Source organism: Nycticebus coucang, unplaced genomic scaffold (assembly GCF_027406575.1).
Source record: "Nycticebus coucang isolate mNycCou1 unplaced genomic scaffold, mNycCou1.pri scaffold_43, whole genome shotgun sequence".
Lineage (NCBI taxonomy): Eukaryota > Metazoa > Chordata > Mammalia > Primates > Lorisidae > Nycticebus > Nycticebus coucang.
In genome coordinates this window covers 854,724-869,794 of record NW_026515577.1, presented here as the reverse complement: position 1 = coordinate 869,794, position 15,071 = coordinate 854,724, and the positions used below count along the sequence as shown (strand labels likewise).

The 15,071-nt window shown below is 35.8% G+C and overlaps 1 pseudogene; it reads left to right on the top strand.

Annotated features, from left to right (window-relative positions):
* LOC128579271 (ankyrin repeat domain-containing protein 12-like) overlaps positions 1-15,071 on the top strand; it is a 78,787-nt pseudogene that overhangs the window by 16,330 nt on the left and 47,386 nt on the right.

The following is a 15,071-nucleotide window of genomic DNA, read 5'->3' as shown; positions in this document are numbered from 1 at the left end:
TTTAGTGTTAAATCCCCTTGAAATTCCTCACCTCTACCCCATACATGTGTACCCATGTTGGGTGATCCCTTCCCCCCACTTTTTTTTTTTTTGAGACAGAACCTGACTTTGTCACCCTCACTAGAGTGCCCTGGCATCACAGCTCACTGCAGCCTCAAGCTCTTTCTTGGGCTTAAGCAATTCTCTTGCCTCAGCCTCCCAAGTAGCTGGGACTACAGACGCCCACCACAACACCCAACTATTTTTTGGTTGGAGTTGTTATTGTTGTTTGGCAGGCCCCAGGCTGGGTTCAGACTTCCAGCTCCTGTGTATGTGGCTGGCACCCTAGCCGCTGAGCTACAGGTGCCAAGCTGGGTGATCCCTTTTTGCTTCTGTTAACATAGTTCAATAGCATTTGTTATTCCATGTGGTAATTAAATAGTCTTTTGCCCCTTAAAAACTATAAATTCCTTTCAGACTAAGATTGTGTCTTATTCATCAGAGTTCCATTGTGTGACATATAGGTGCTAAGTAAATGTTAAGTGATAGAATAATTTCATAAGCAAATTGGCATGACAGCTAAAGGAAATACCCAGTTAAATTATTTACTATCACAGACTTAATTCATTTTTCTGAAGTCTTGAAGAGAATTAGATATACTTTTTATGATATGTCTATACTGAAGGAGAAGTAGATAAAGAACAGTGAATTCTAGAGCTGAATGGACTGCATTTTGAAAGCCAAAGGGTTTACTAGAAATTTCAAGTTACAACTAAAACCCAAGTCATCTAGTGCTTTTTTACTACTTTGCTAATTTCTGCCTGATAGATTGTAGTTAACCTCCATGGTTAACTACTTGTGTACATTTACCACCTGAAGTTTAACCTAAATTTCATAGATCCTATGTACCATGCACAATATGTACGTATCAGTACAGGTAGGCCTAGTTCCTTATGTTGACCAGTTTGTTTTAGTCCCTTGAGTGGTCAACTTACAGAGGTTCTACTATATTTTGCCTTGTATTTGGTTAGGATTAGTAGATACTTGTTTTTTACATTTTAAGCAATTGGACTGCCTGTAACCCAATTTTTTCTTTTTTTTTGAGACAGTCTTATTTTGTCATCTCTGGTTAAGTATCCTGGAGTCATAGCTGACAGCAACCTCAAACTCTTGGGCTCAAGTGATCCTCTTACCTCATCCTCCCAAGTGGCTGGGGCTACAGGTGCCCAGCCATTTTTAGAGATGGGGTCTCACTCTTGCTCATGCTAGTCTTGAACTCTTGACTCAAACAATCCACCTGCCTCTGCCTCCCAGAGTGCTAGGATTGCAGGCGTTGAGCCACTGTTCCTGGCCCACTATAACCCTATTTTATTCTATAGGTTCACTTTTATGGAATGTTGAATATTGCACATTCAACAGGTTATGCAAGGTCAGACAATTAAGTTCGCAAACTCGCCCACATATCTTAATTGCTGAATGTCACTATTATTACCAGGTAGCCAAAGGGAGTACTTTGACAGTAGCACTTTTCTAGGACAAGTTCATGAACTTAATTGATCCCATATAGCTAAAGCACATTGACCATTTATAAAATGTTTTTACCTAGTATAGTCTTTTGAATTATTTGCCATGCTCATGTGGAACTTTTAAAATAGACCATGAAAATTCCTTAAAGAGCATTGTTTTAAGGATGTTGTTGAGGACAGCTTATTGTAAAGGATTGTGGATGCTTATATTTTTGTCTACCTCTTTTGCATGCTGTTGGTTAAATTTTGTGATTTTTTTTTTTTTTTGTATAGTACTCATTTCTTGGTCTAGAATGCAAACAATAGATTCTTGTGGGAAATTGTTACCAAATTGCTGCCAGAAGACATTGTTATGAAAATTAACCATTACTTACTTTGGGAAAGTATAATAAAGGAAGCATGTTCCCTTTTCATAGACTGAATTCTCAGTTGAATGGTTTTAAGTAGTTGGTGGTGGGGGGTTTCATTTAATATCTTAGTAGCATGGCCATTTTGAAGTCTTTTCCACTATTTTTTCAAAGGCACTTTTAAAATGTGAAAGAATGAAAACTGGCCTGTGTAAGTAGGAAATACGTAAGTTTATATCTGATGGTTCTTTTTTGCATGTGGGGAAAATTGCAATAAATATGTCTGTAATAAGTAAAGCTTTCATTTTTGTTTGTTTTCATAGAAAAGTATTTGGAGTGAAATTATTCTAAACTTCCTAGATTGGAATCAGAATTTTAGAAGGAGATGAGATCTTAAATGTCATCTAATATAATTTTACTTTCAAGAAGAAGAAACAAATATTGAGAACTGATGCAGGTCAACCAAAAAGTCAGTGGTAAATCTCAAAATAGAGTCTTGGACTTCAAGCTCCCAGATCAAATCACAGAGAAAGGTAATGGTTACTTTCCTAACTGAATGACCCTTATGGACCATTAAAATTGATTATTGTGATTTGGTATTTTATTCTAGTTGCCTTTTTTTGGTGTATCAATTTTGGTGGAAACATTTTTGCCCCTAAAACAGCTGCAACTTAGTGGAAGCTGGAACCAAAATAAAAGTTAGGAACTCCGATTCTTTGCTCACAGTTATCTCTTTAGGATGTAAAATTGTTTGGCAAAGTAGAGGGCAAAATTTGAATATTTTATATGCACCAGAAACTCTGCTATGATTTCAGTTACTTCTCATAGCGTTATGTGTTGAACTTTTTTCATTTCATTACACAGGTTTAATGAAATTAAGTAATTTGGTGTTTACTGTGAAGTATAGTTAACCTGAAGTGCATTTTTTGTGGACTTCTGAACAAAATGGCAGACTGGAAAAGCTCCCTTCTTTTTCAAATACAGTAGAAACTCTGTAAGTTGACCGCCCAAGGGACTATAACAAACTGGTCAAGGTAGGGAACTTCCATTGAGTACACATGGTGCATTTCTGTGTATGAAAATTAGGGTCAACTTAAGGAAGTAGTCAGTGTAGAGAGTGATCAGCTGCAGAGAGAGGTTCTACCATATATGGAACTACTAGGTAAAAATAAAGCTAAATGTAATAAAAGAGTAATCTGCAGGTGTATGAAATGAGAAAGAACTCACAGCAGAAAACAGAAATTGAGGCTTTGTCCTGTAGGGAAAATAAACACATTACTCCTAATTGTGTGAGTTTTCCTGTAGTGATGGAATCCACAGGTCCAGAAATGGCAGGGAGATGAGACTGGTCTCCTTGAATAAAAACCCAGACCAGGAAGAGTGAATTATTTATATAAAGGCCATCTACCAGCCTGTGTTTATGTTCCCTGGATATATCTTCTTTCTTTTTGTTTTTAACCTTCTTGGTGTCTTTTCGAGGTCTCTTTTTTTAAAGAAGTATACTGCTGAATTCTGTTATCCACCCTCAGAGACTTTCTTTATTAGTGAGTTTTATTTATTGCTATAACACATGGAAATTGTTGACATTCTACTTAATATACCTTTTAAAAATATTTTTCTGCCTTTTGTAACATTGAATATTTTTGTTTTCAAAGGCATACATTTGATATATTGAATTGAGACCTATATTTCTATTAATTCTCCATAATCAGTTTCTTATGTGTATCTTCCCTGTAAACCAGGTAAATCCTTTAAAGGACTTACTTTCCTCTGATCTCTACAGTAGCCATGTACTGTGGAATTTAGTTCTGCATTGTAGGGGTGTTCTTTCTTTTGTGTGAAATATACTTAGGTTACTTTACTCTTACATATCACATAGTGTCCTTGCAGATTTCTTTTCTTTTGCAGTTTTTTGCTGGAGCTGGGTTTGAACCTGCCACCTCCGGCATATGGGGCTGGCGGCCCACTCCTTTGAGCCACAGGTGCCACTCAGATATATTTCTATTTTTATTGGAGTGTCTAGTCAAAGGCAATTTTCAAACCTCCCAAGGCCTTTTCAATATCTTTAGTTAACCCTCACTTTTAAAAAACTAATTAATTTTTATTTTTAGAGAGAAATTCTTGCTCTTCACCCAGGCTAGAGGGTAGTGGCCTGATCATAGTTGACTGTAACCTCAAACTCCTGGACTCAAGGGATCTGCTCACCTCTGCCTCCCAAAGCACTGGGATTGCAGGTGTGGGCCCACTATGCCTGGCAGCCTAGCTTAGTTTGGTTAATGATTTTGGTTTGAAATGCTTTCTCTTTAACATTTTGAAAATGTTGCTACATTGTTTTCTTTGGTGTTGCTTTCGGGAAATTTTAATGTCAGTTTGATTGCTTAGCCTATGTGTGTGACCTTATTTCCTCTCTAGAAGATTTTGAAATTTTTGTCTTTTTAAGTTTGACTGTAATATGTCTAAGTGTAGTTCATTTTTCACCTTGTTTGGCTCTTGGATTTATGTTTATTCATTCCATAAATAATTTATGGGAAGCCTACTGTGTGCCAGGATTTTTTCGAGACACTTTGATCTGAGGTCTTTAATCCTTAATTTGTGGAAAGTTACTGATCATTTTTTCAAATTTTGTTTTTTCTGTTGTTTTTTCTTTTTTTCTTTTTTTTTTAGAGACAGAGTCTCACTCTGGTATCCTCGGTAGAGTGCTGTGGTGTCAAAGCTCACAGCAGCCTCCAGCTCTTGGGCTTAGGCGATTCTCTTGCCTCAGCCTCTCAAGTAGCTGGGACTACAGGTGCCTGCCATAACGCCTGGGTATTTTTTGATGCAGTTTGGCCAGGGCAGAGTTCAGACGCGCCACCCTCGATATATGGTGCCAGCGTCCTACTCACTGAGCCATAGGCGCCACCCTGTTTTTTATCTTTTTGTGGGAATTCTTTTAAAATTTGTCATGTCTAACTTCTGTCTGTCTCTTTAATACAGGATGGACATAAAATTCATGTGCGATTTAAATTGTAAACTACTAATTAGTAGAACTTTATGTCTACCTTGTATTTTTCCTTTTTAAAAAATCCCTTCCTGATGCCTTCTGGGACTTTACTATTTGATCTTCTGGCTCACTATTTCATTCTTTGGTTTATTCTTTTATTTATCTAATCTGAAGAGTCTTTTATTTCAACCTTTATATGTTCATCCTTGTTTTTCTTCTTGTTTCTTCTTTATAACTGTTTAGGCCTGCTGCATGCTACCAACCTTCTCTTTCTTTGATGATTTTATCCTAAATGTTTTAAAAAGATTCTTCATGTGTCTATTCTTTTAATTCTGCTTTGTATCATAGAGAGAATTTAGTTTGAGTTTCGATTTCATTCTCATTTCAGTGGGAAACAAATAAAAAAATTTAGGCAAGGCAGTGATACCATTGGAGTTTTAGTTTTGAAGGACCATTCAGAGGCATGGTACCACAAGCATGTAGTCCCAGCTACTCAGGAGACTAAGGCAAAAGGATAGCTTTTGAGCCCAGAAATTCAAGACCAGCCTCAGCAACATAATTTGACCCTATTATAAAAATCCCTCAGGCTGCTTCCTAAAAATGATGGGAGAGTGTGTGTAAGAAGGAGGAGGGTAAGAATGTAAGTAGGGAGATCATTTGAGAATTGTTTGCAATTGTCTAGTCAAGAGGTGATGGTAATATGGATTAGGATAGTAGCAATTGAGGTAGGAGAATGTGAATTTAATTTGGGATATATTTTAGAGCTGGAATCACCATTTTTTAATTCTTTTTTTCTCATTTATTTATTTTTATTGTTAAATCATAGCTGTGCGCATTGGTGCAATCGAGGGGTACAATGTGCAGGTTTCATATACAATCTGAAATATTTTCATCAAACTGTTCAACATAGCCTTCATGGCATTTTCTTAGTTACTGTATGTAGGCATTTGTATTCTACATTTAGAAAGTTTCACCTGTACCCATTCTAAGATGCACTGTAGGTGTGGCCCCGCCTATTACCCTCCCTTCATCAAAACCTCCCCCCTCCCATCCCCATCCTTGGCCTTTCCCCATAGTCTTGTGCTATAGTTGGGTTATAGCCTTCATGTGAAAGCTATAATTTAGCTTCATACTAGAGCTGAGTACATTGGATACTTTTTCTTCCATTCCTGAGATACTTTGCTAAGAAGAATATGTTACAGCTCCATCCATGTAAACATGAAAGAGGTAATGTTTCTTCAAGGCTGCGTAATATTCCATGGTATACATGTACCACAATTTGCTAGTCCATTCTTGGGTCGATGGGCACTTGGGCTTCTTCCATGACTTAGCAATTATGAATTGGGCTGCAATAAACATTCTGGTACAGATGTCTTTGTTATAGTGTGACTTTTGGTCTTCTGGGTATAAGCCTAGTAAAGAAATTATAGGATCAAATGGCAGGTCTATTTTTGGATCTCTAAGTATTCTCCAAACATCCTTCGAGAAGGAACGTATTAGTGTGATGGCTGGATGAAGGTGGTGCCATTTACTGAAATGGAAAAGATGGATGTGTGGGTGTGGAGGAAAGGTTTGATGAGGAAAATCAAGAATTCTCTGTAGTCTTTTTTTGGCTTGGCATGTCAGTAGACATCCCTGTGAAGATGTCAAGTAGGCATTTGAATATACAAATCTGGATTTATACATAAGGTCTAGGTCTAGAGACCACAGATTTAGAAGTCTATAGCATGTTAAGTATTTCACACATTATTAACTGCCATGTGAGTTGTATATAAGTCATATGTGTCACATCTCTAGACCTAGTAAAACACTGATCTCAAGGAAAATTTTTTTTTTTTTTTTCAGTGTGGCAGTGTGTTAAAACCATGAGACCAGATTAGGTTTTCTAACTCACACATTTAGATAATATAAGTTAGGGAATAGAAAGGGGCCCATAAATAGTGCTGAAACACTCCTAACATTTACAAGTTCTGAAGAAAAGGAGAGGTAAAAAAACAAAAAAAAATAAATGAAGCTTCTTTTTTCTTATTCTTTCTGTCATCTGCTCAATTTTCAGCATAGAAATGTACCATAATTTGTTTAACTATGCATAAATAAATACGTAGATTTCTCCTCCAGTGTTTTGGACATATTAACAATACTTTCTTTGAATGTCTTTGAATATTACATTTACATATCTGTACAAGTACACTTACGGGATAAATTTCTAGAGATTGAATTACTAGGGAAAAAGGTCGTGCATTTATATTTTGATGTTTCTTGTCAAATTTCTCTCTTAAGAGGTTGTCCCAGTTGTCTTCCTGATTGGCAATATGTATAGTAAAACTCTTAATCTTTGTCAGATTTTTTTTTATTTTCATCATAGCTCACAGCAACCTTGAACCTGGGCTCAAGTGATCCTCCTGGCTCAGTTTTTCTATTTTTTAGTAGAGGTAGGGTCTTGCTTTTGGTTCGGCTGATCTTGATTGAACTCCTGAGCTCAAGCAATCCACCCAGCTTAGTCTCCCACAGTTGCTAGCATTACAGATGTGAGCCACCGTGCCTGACATTTTGTCAAGCTTTTAAGTGAGAAGTCATGTTAGGATGGTGCCTGTGGCTCAAGGAGTAGGGTGCCAGCCCCATATACCAGAGGTAGTGGGTTTAAACCCAGCCCTGGCCAAAAAAATCTGCAAAAAAAAAAAATAAAAGAAAGAAGTCATGTTATAGTTTTAAAATTACAAATGATTGTGAATACTTCTACGTTTACTCAACATTTACATTTATTCTTTGAACTGCTTCTTTTATCTTTTCTAGAAAGTTCTTTTTTTATTGGTTTGTTATAACTCTGATTATTTTTCATATGTGTTGCAAGTATTTTCACTTTTGATTTCTGTTTATGATATTTGCATTATAGAAATTTTAGATTTTTTTCCGAACTTAAAAAATTGCAAGTAAGCATTTATATCACATTTTAGAAAGTCCTTCTACATCTAAGAATTTTTTTCCCCTAGGACTTCCATAGTTTAATTTTTATTTATGTCTTTGACATAAACTAACAGAGATTGCCATTGGTAGAGTGCTGTGACATCACAGCTTACAGCAACCTCAAAGTCTTGGGCACAAGTAATCCTCATGCCTCAGCCTCCCAAGTAGCCTGGGACCACAGCCCCTGTCTCTATTTTTAGAGACAGGGGCTCACTCTTGCTCAGGCAGGTATCTAACTATTGAGCTTAGGTGATCTACATGCGTTGGCGTCACGGAGTGCTTTTTTATAGGCGTGAGCCACCATGCCTGTGCCACCACGCCTGCCCCTAACTTGTCAGAAATCTTAAATTCATTTGGTGAGAATTGGCAAGGTAATTTTGAAAAAGAAAAATGATGAAGAGGGACTAAAATTAGTATTAGAAAGCTGTATGATAAAAATATTGTAGTATTGCTGCAGGAATGGAAGGAAGAGAGTAGTGGAATGAACTAGAAAGCCCAGAAAGAAATTCAGTTAGATAAAGGAGTAGAATTGTTTTACCGATAAATGAATGAGAAGAATTAAACATTAGAAGAAGTTAAAAAAAAATTGAATATGTTTTTTGGAGAAGCTTTAAATGTAAAAGCAAAGGAAGGGCTTGTAAAGAAAATTACAAGCATCCAAAATGTATTTGCATTATACACCCATATTCATAGCAGTATTCACAATAGCCAAAAGGTACCAATAACCCATTGTCCATCATGGATGAATAGAACAACAAAATGTGTTGTGTACATACAATGTAATATTACCCAGCTTTATAAAGGAAGGAAATTATGACACTTGCTACAACATGTGTCAAAACTTTGAAGTCAATATGCTAATTAAAATTAACCCAGTTACAAAAAGACAAATGTGGTGTGAATTCATTTATATGTAGAACTTGTAGCTGTTAGACTTTAAAAAATAGCCCTTAACAAATATTGATCCATGTAGCTCTTAGGGCACAGGTTGAAGTACAAGCAGTAGTACTTTTGTAGTAGCTATCAAGAGTGTTACACAAAGAATGGAAGAATATGAATAATTCTTAGTCACATGAAGATAACACCCAACTATTTTCATTTACAAAGTAGCTGTACCATTATGTATTTCCCTGCCAAACCCCCACACTACAAGAGAGCTCCAATTTTTCCACATCCTCACCAACACTTGGTCTTCTTAGTCCTTAATTCTGGTGGGTATGTATGATAGCATGTCATTTTTTATTTTTTTTAAATTTATTTTTTACTGATGCATAATATTCATATATATTTGTGGGGTACATGTGATATTTTCTTACATGAATAGAATGTATAATGATCAAGTCAGTGTATATAGGGTATCTATTACCTCAAATATTTATCATTGCAATGTTTTTGGAGCATTTCAAGTCCTATCTCCTAGCTACATTGAAATATACAGTATATTGTTAAACTATAGTCATTCTCTGCTAGAGAATGTAAGAGTTCATTTCTTCTATCTAACTGTTTGCATCAGTTAATCAATCTCTCTTCATGGCTCCCTCGCCACCCCAGCCCCTCTTCACCACCTCTGGTATCTGTCCTGTCTTTCAACCCTTTCCCCCCATGAGATCAGCTTAATTTAGCTCTTACACATGAGTGAGGAGGGCATCTCATTAGTTTTCCTGGTGACTCAAGGAGGACGAGCATCTTTTCCTGTACTTATTTGCCATTCACTGTGTGTTCTTTGATGAACTGTTAAAAATCTCTTACTCATTTTAAAATTGGAATATCTTACTTCATAAGAGTTATTTATATATTTTGGGCTCATTATAAAATTGGAATATCTTCATAAGAGTTATTTATATATTTTGGGCATAAATCCTTTATAAGGATATAATTTGCAAATATTTTCTCCTAGTATGGCTTGCTTTTCATTTTCTTTTCTTTTCTTTTCTTATTTTCTTTTAGAGACAAAGACTCACTTTTATCTCCCTTGGTAGAGTGCCATGGCGCCACAGCCCAAAGCAACTTAAACTCTGCGGCTTTAAGCGATTCTCTTGTCTCAGCCTCCCAAGTAGCTGGGACTACAGGCGCCCACAATGCCCAGCAATTTTTTGTTGCAGTTTGGCTGGGGCCAGGTTTGAACCTGCTACCCTTCGTATATGAGGCGGGTGCCCTATTTCCTGAGCCACAGGCACCGTCTTGCTTTTCATTTTCTTAAGTGTTGTTTAAAGAGCAAAAGTTTTTATGAAGTCTTAATTTATCTATTTTTTTCCTTTTGTACTTTCTGTTTTTCGTAACCTATTTAAGAAATCTTTGGTTCAGGCCACTAAAATATTTTGTTTTCTCATAGAACTTGTATTGTTTTAGCTCATATGTTTAGATGTATGATGTATTTTAAGATAATTTTTGTCCTTTTCTCTGTGGAATGAGGTAGGGATCAAAGCTCCTGGGTTTTTTGTTGTTGTTGTTGTTTGTGTTTTTGTTTTTGTTTTGACATGGTTATATAGTTTTAAAAACAGCATTTGTTGAAAGGAGTATATCCTTTCCCCAATGAATTGTATTGACAGCTTTTTTGAAAATCAGGCATATATGTGTGGATCCATTTCTGGACTTTCCATTCTGTTCCTTTAATCTGTAAGTTTTACTGCTAGTAAATAGTGTCTTGCACACTATATATCTTCTAATTTGAGAGGAACTGATATTTTAATAACAGTGAGTATTCTGATCCAGGAAGATGGCTTATCTTTCCATATGGTTAGGTCATCTTTAATTTCTTTCAGTAGTGTTTTGTATAGTCTAACATACATTTTGTCATAGTTAATCCCTAAGAATTTATTATTTATAATGTTATTGTAAGTCATTGGGTTTTGGGGGGGTTGTTTGTTTGTTTGTCTTTGAGACAAGAGTATTTCTCTGTTTTCTGGGCTGAAATACAGTGACGTCATCATAGCTCACTACAACCTCAAACTCCTGGGCTCAAAGATCCTCTTTCATCAGCTTGTCAAATAGCTGGGACTGCAGGCACGTATCATGAATTATGACCTTGGTGAAGTTTTCTATTTTTTTGTGAGATGGAGGTCTCACAATGTTGCTCAGGCTATTCTCAAACTCTTGGTCTCGGTCTTCCCACCTACCCTCCCAAAGTGTTAGGATTAGAGGTGTGAACTACACACCTGTCCATGTTTTTAATTTCAACTTCCAATTGCTTATTGCTAATATGTAGAAATAAAATTAGTTTTCATATATTGACTATTCCATATCCTTCCTATACACACTTATTCTAACAGCTTTTTTGTAGATGGCTTTGCTTTGTCTAGACCAGTGGTTCTCAACCTTCCTAATGCCACAACCCTTTAATACAGTTCCTCATGTTGTGGTGACCCCAACCATAAAATTATTTTCGTTGCTACTTATGGTTGGAGGTCACCACAATATGAACTGTATTAAAGGGTCACAGCATTAGGAAGGTTGAGAACCACTGGTCTAGACAGATGATCATGTCCTCTTGAAATAAGGCCTGTTTGTTGAGTAGAAGTTGTAAGAGTTGGATATCTTTGCCTAGTTGTCAATCTTAGAAGAGGAAGCATTCAAGTTCCTTTCTATTTCAGTTTGCTAAGAGTTATTATTAATGAGTATTGAACATTATCAAACACCTTTTCTCTGTTGAGATGATCATGTTTCTATTGTTTCAGTTAATAGAGTAAATTTACCTAGATTAATTTTTAAACATTAGTTTTAAACATTAAATGTATTATTGTTTTTATATATAGTTGGATTTGATTTGCTAGTATTTTGTTGAGGTTTTGTTTTTTAAAAAAATCATTATGAGGTATATTGGTCTGTAATTTCTTATAAAAGGCTTGCTCTGGGTATCAGGGTAAGATGGCCTCATTAAATGTGCCATCTTTTAGGGGATGGTGGGGGAGAGTTTGTGTAGAATTGGCATTACTTCTTCCTTAAATATTTTGTAGCATTCACCTTGAAGCCATTTGGGCCCAAAGTTTTGTTTTTAAGTATGAATTTAATTTCTTTAATGAACAGGGCTATTGAGGTTGTCTTTTCTGTGAGCTTTGGTAGTTTGTGCCTGTTAAAGAATTTATCTGTTTCACTTCATTTGCATGAAATATTCCTCTATTATCTTTTAAGTTTTTATAGGATCTATTGTGATGTTCCTCTTTCATTGTTAACATTCATAATGTAGGTCTTCTCATTTCTAATTGGCATGGCTAGAGATTTATCAATTTTGTTGACCTTTTTGAAGAACTGGTTTTTAGTTTCATTGAATTTTATTTTTTAGTTTGGAGATACTCTTGTTATCTTTTTATAATTGATTTTGTTTCAGCTTCTTTATTGTCAGAGGACAAACTTAGTTAAGTTTGTTTTATGACACAGGACGTGGCTTATGTTGGGGAATATTCTGTGTGCCCTTGATAAGAATGAGTATTGTGCTATTGCTGGGTAGATTTTTCTGTAAATGTCAATTAGATCCAGTTGGTTTATGTCATTTTTCAGTTCTTCTATGGCCTTACTGATTTTCTGTCTTAACATGTAAGTAGTTGAAACTTCCAACTATAATTATGAATTTATGTTTCAACTGTTGGGTCTATTAGTTTTTGTTTCATGTATTTTGAAACTTTTTTTTGTTGGTCACACACAGATTTGGGATTGGTATTTCTTCTTAGTGAATAGATCCTTTTATCAGTTTATAAACTGTCCCTCTTTGCTCTGAGGTCTGTTTCATCTGCATTAATGTAGCTACTCAAGATTTTTTTTTTTTTTTTGTAGAGGCAGAGTCTCATTTTATAGCCCTCAGCAGAGTGCGATGGCATCATAGCTCACAGCAACCTCCAACTCCTGGACTTAGGCAATTCTCTGGCCTCAGCCTCCCAAGTAGCTGGGACTACAGGCACCCACGACAATGCTTGGCTATTTTTTGTTGGAGTTTGGTCGGGGCTGTGTTTGAACCTGCCACCCTCGGTATATGGGGCCAGCACCCTACCCACTGAGCCACAGGTGCCGCTCAAGATGTTTTTTTGATTAGTGCTTGCATAACATCTTTTTTCAGTCCTTTATTTTGACCTACCTATTATTATATTTGTATTATGTTTTATTTTTGGTCTTAATTTTTAAAACAGTCTTGACTCTTTTATTTATTTAAATATTCTTTTTTTCCCCACTGCATAAGAGTGCAATAGTAAACCTACCTATTATTATATTTGAAGTGAATTTCTTGTTGGTTATTTTTTTTCTCTTTTTGGCAATCTCTGTCTTTTGATTGGTATATTTAAACCATTTGTATTTTATATAATAATATGTCTGGGTTAGGCCTGTTCATTTTGTTTTTATTCTTTCTGTTTTTCATTCTTCAGGTTTTCCTTTTCGCTTTCTATTTGTTTTTTTTGTACATTTTAAAATATGAATTTAGGTAGCATAATTTTTATTATTTCTTTGTATAGTTAGTATAGTGGTTGCTATAGTGATTGTAGTATCCATCTTGGACCCAGAATAATTAAATGCTTTATAATTGTTGATCGAAGTAGTATTTTTAGATTATAATTGTGGTTTTTATTATGTTAGTACTGAATGTTTTCTAGATAAAGTCACTGAAATGTAAGGTCACTTTTTCCTAACATAGTCTATTTTAACATAATACTCCCCTATAGTTTTCTCCCAGAATGTTATGACACTTAGTTCAGTAATTTGCTTTATCTGCAAAGGAGGTAATGTTTTATCGTCATAGTCTCACTTAGGCTGATGGCTATAGATAGGTAGCATACAGCTCACTTTTGCTTTTGATTCACTGTTTTTAATATATGACTTGTAACTTTAATAACTCTGCAAGCACTACACATGGCTAGCTTTGAGGACAAATGCTGTGTTTAAATGATTCTGCTTTTATAGTACTAGTTCAAATAGTTGAATGGTCTCAAGGTAAGCTCTGCCTATTGGGTATGATATCCAAAAAAGGTTCTTAATTTCTTCAAGTCTGTTTCCTCCTTAATGAAAAATTTTAATTATTAGAACTTTGGCACTTTGTGTGTGTGTGTTACGCATGTATTCTAATTTGGCTATTTCCAGATTAATATAGTTTTGACAATTTACAAATTAGTTCAGTTCATTTAAAGGATTTTTGTTTTTGTTTCTATAAAAACCAAACAAATTTTAAAGCACTGGTAGAACAATTTGAAAAGCATGGCAAATTTTACTAATATACTGTTCCAGGTATCTGAGTTTTAATAATTCACATAGATACTAGAATGACAGCTTATTTAGATCTATGATATCCGTTTTTAGGAAGTGTATAGTGTATAGTGTAAGCTTGACATGCTTGTTGTGGCCCAAGTAATGCTCCCTTTGGCCAGCATCTTTAATCTTATCCAGTGGTATGCAGTAGAACTTTCTGAGATGACATAAATGTGTATCTGCATAATATAGTAGATACTTTAATTTTAATTAGTGTTTATGTTTTAAAAGCCACATGTAGCTAATAGTCATCAGATAGCAACACAGGTCTAGCCTCACAATTTTGTCCTTTATATCTAAAACCCCATCTTGGAATTTTTTCTAAATCTTTCAAGCATAAGCTTAATAATAATCATAAGCTTCTGAGAGAGTCCTTGACCTGTTAAGTCAGCTTGCAGAGTAGTAGAGAGAAGGTGAACACATTGGTAGAAAAATGGCACATGCAGTGGTAATTACAGTACGATATAAGTATTATATCAGTGAATACGTAGAGGAAGTGACTAACGCCTGGAGATTTTCAGTGAAGGAAAAGAAACTACTCCAGGAATTTTAAGTAGGTAGTGTTTAAATACAGGGAATTAGGCTGGATCCGATGGCTTACTCCTGTAATCCTAGCACTCTGGGAGGCTGAGGCAGGTGGATTGCCTGAGTTCATGGGTTCCACCTGTGAACTAGCACTCTGAGACCAGCCAGAGTGAGACCCCGTCTCTAAAAATAGCTGGTTGTGGTGGGCACCTGCAGTTCCAGCTAACTTGGGAGGCTGAGACTAGGGAATCGCTTGAGCCCAAGAGTTTGAGGTTGCTGTGAGCTATGATGGCATGACACTCTACTGAGGGCAACAAAGTGAGACTCTGTCTCAAGAAAAATAAATACAGGGAATTAGATGTTGTAAAATTACTATTCAGATCAAACAAGTACTTGGTTGAGTCTTCAGAAATGACTTTTACACCAATATAGAACTACCAGTCAGTCTGTTAGGAGCTCCCACCTCTGGATTTGTGCTAGAGAAAGAAACACTCTCACTGCATCCACTTCTACTGCTTTTGGATA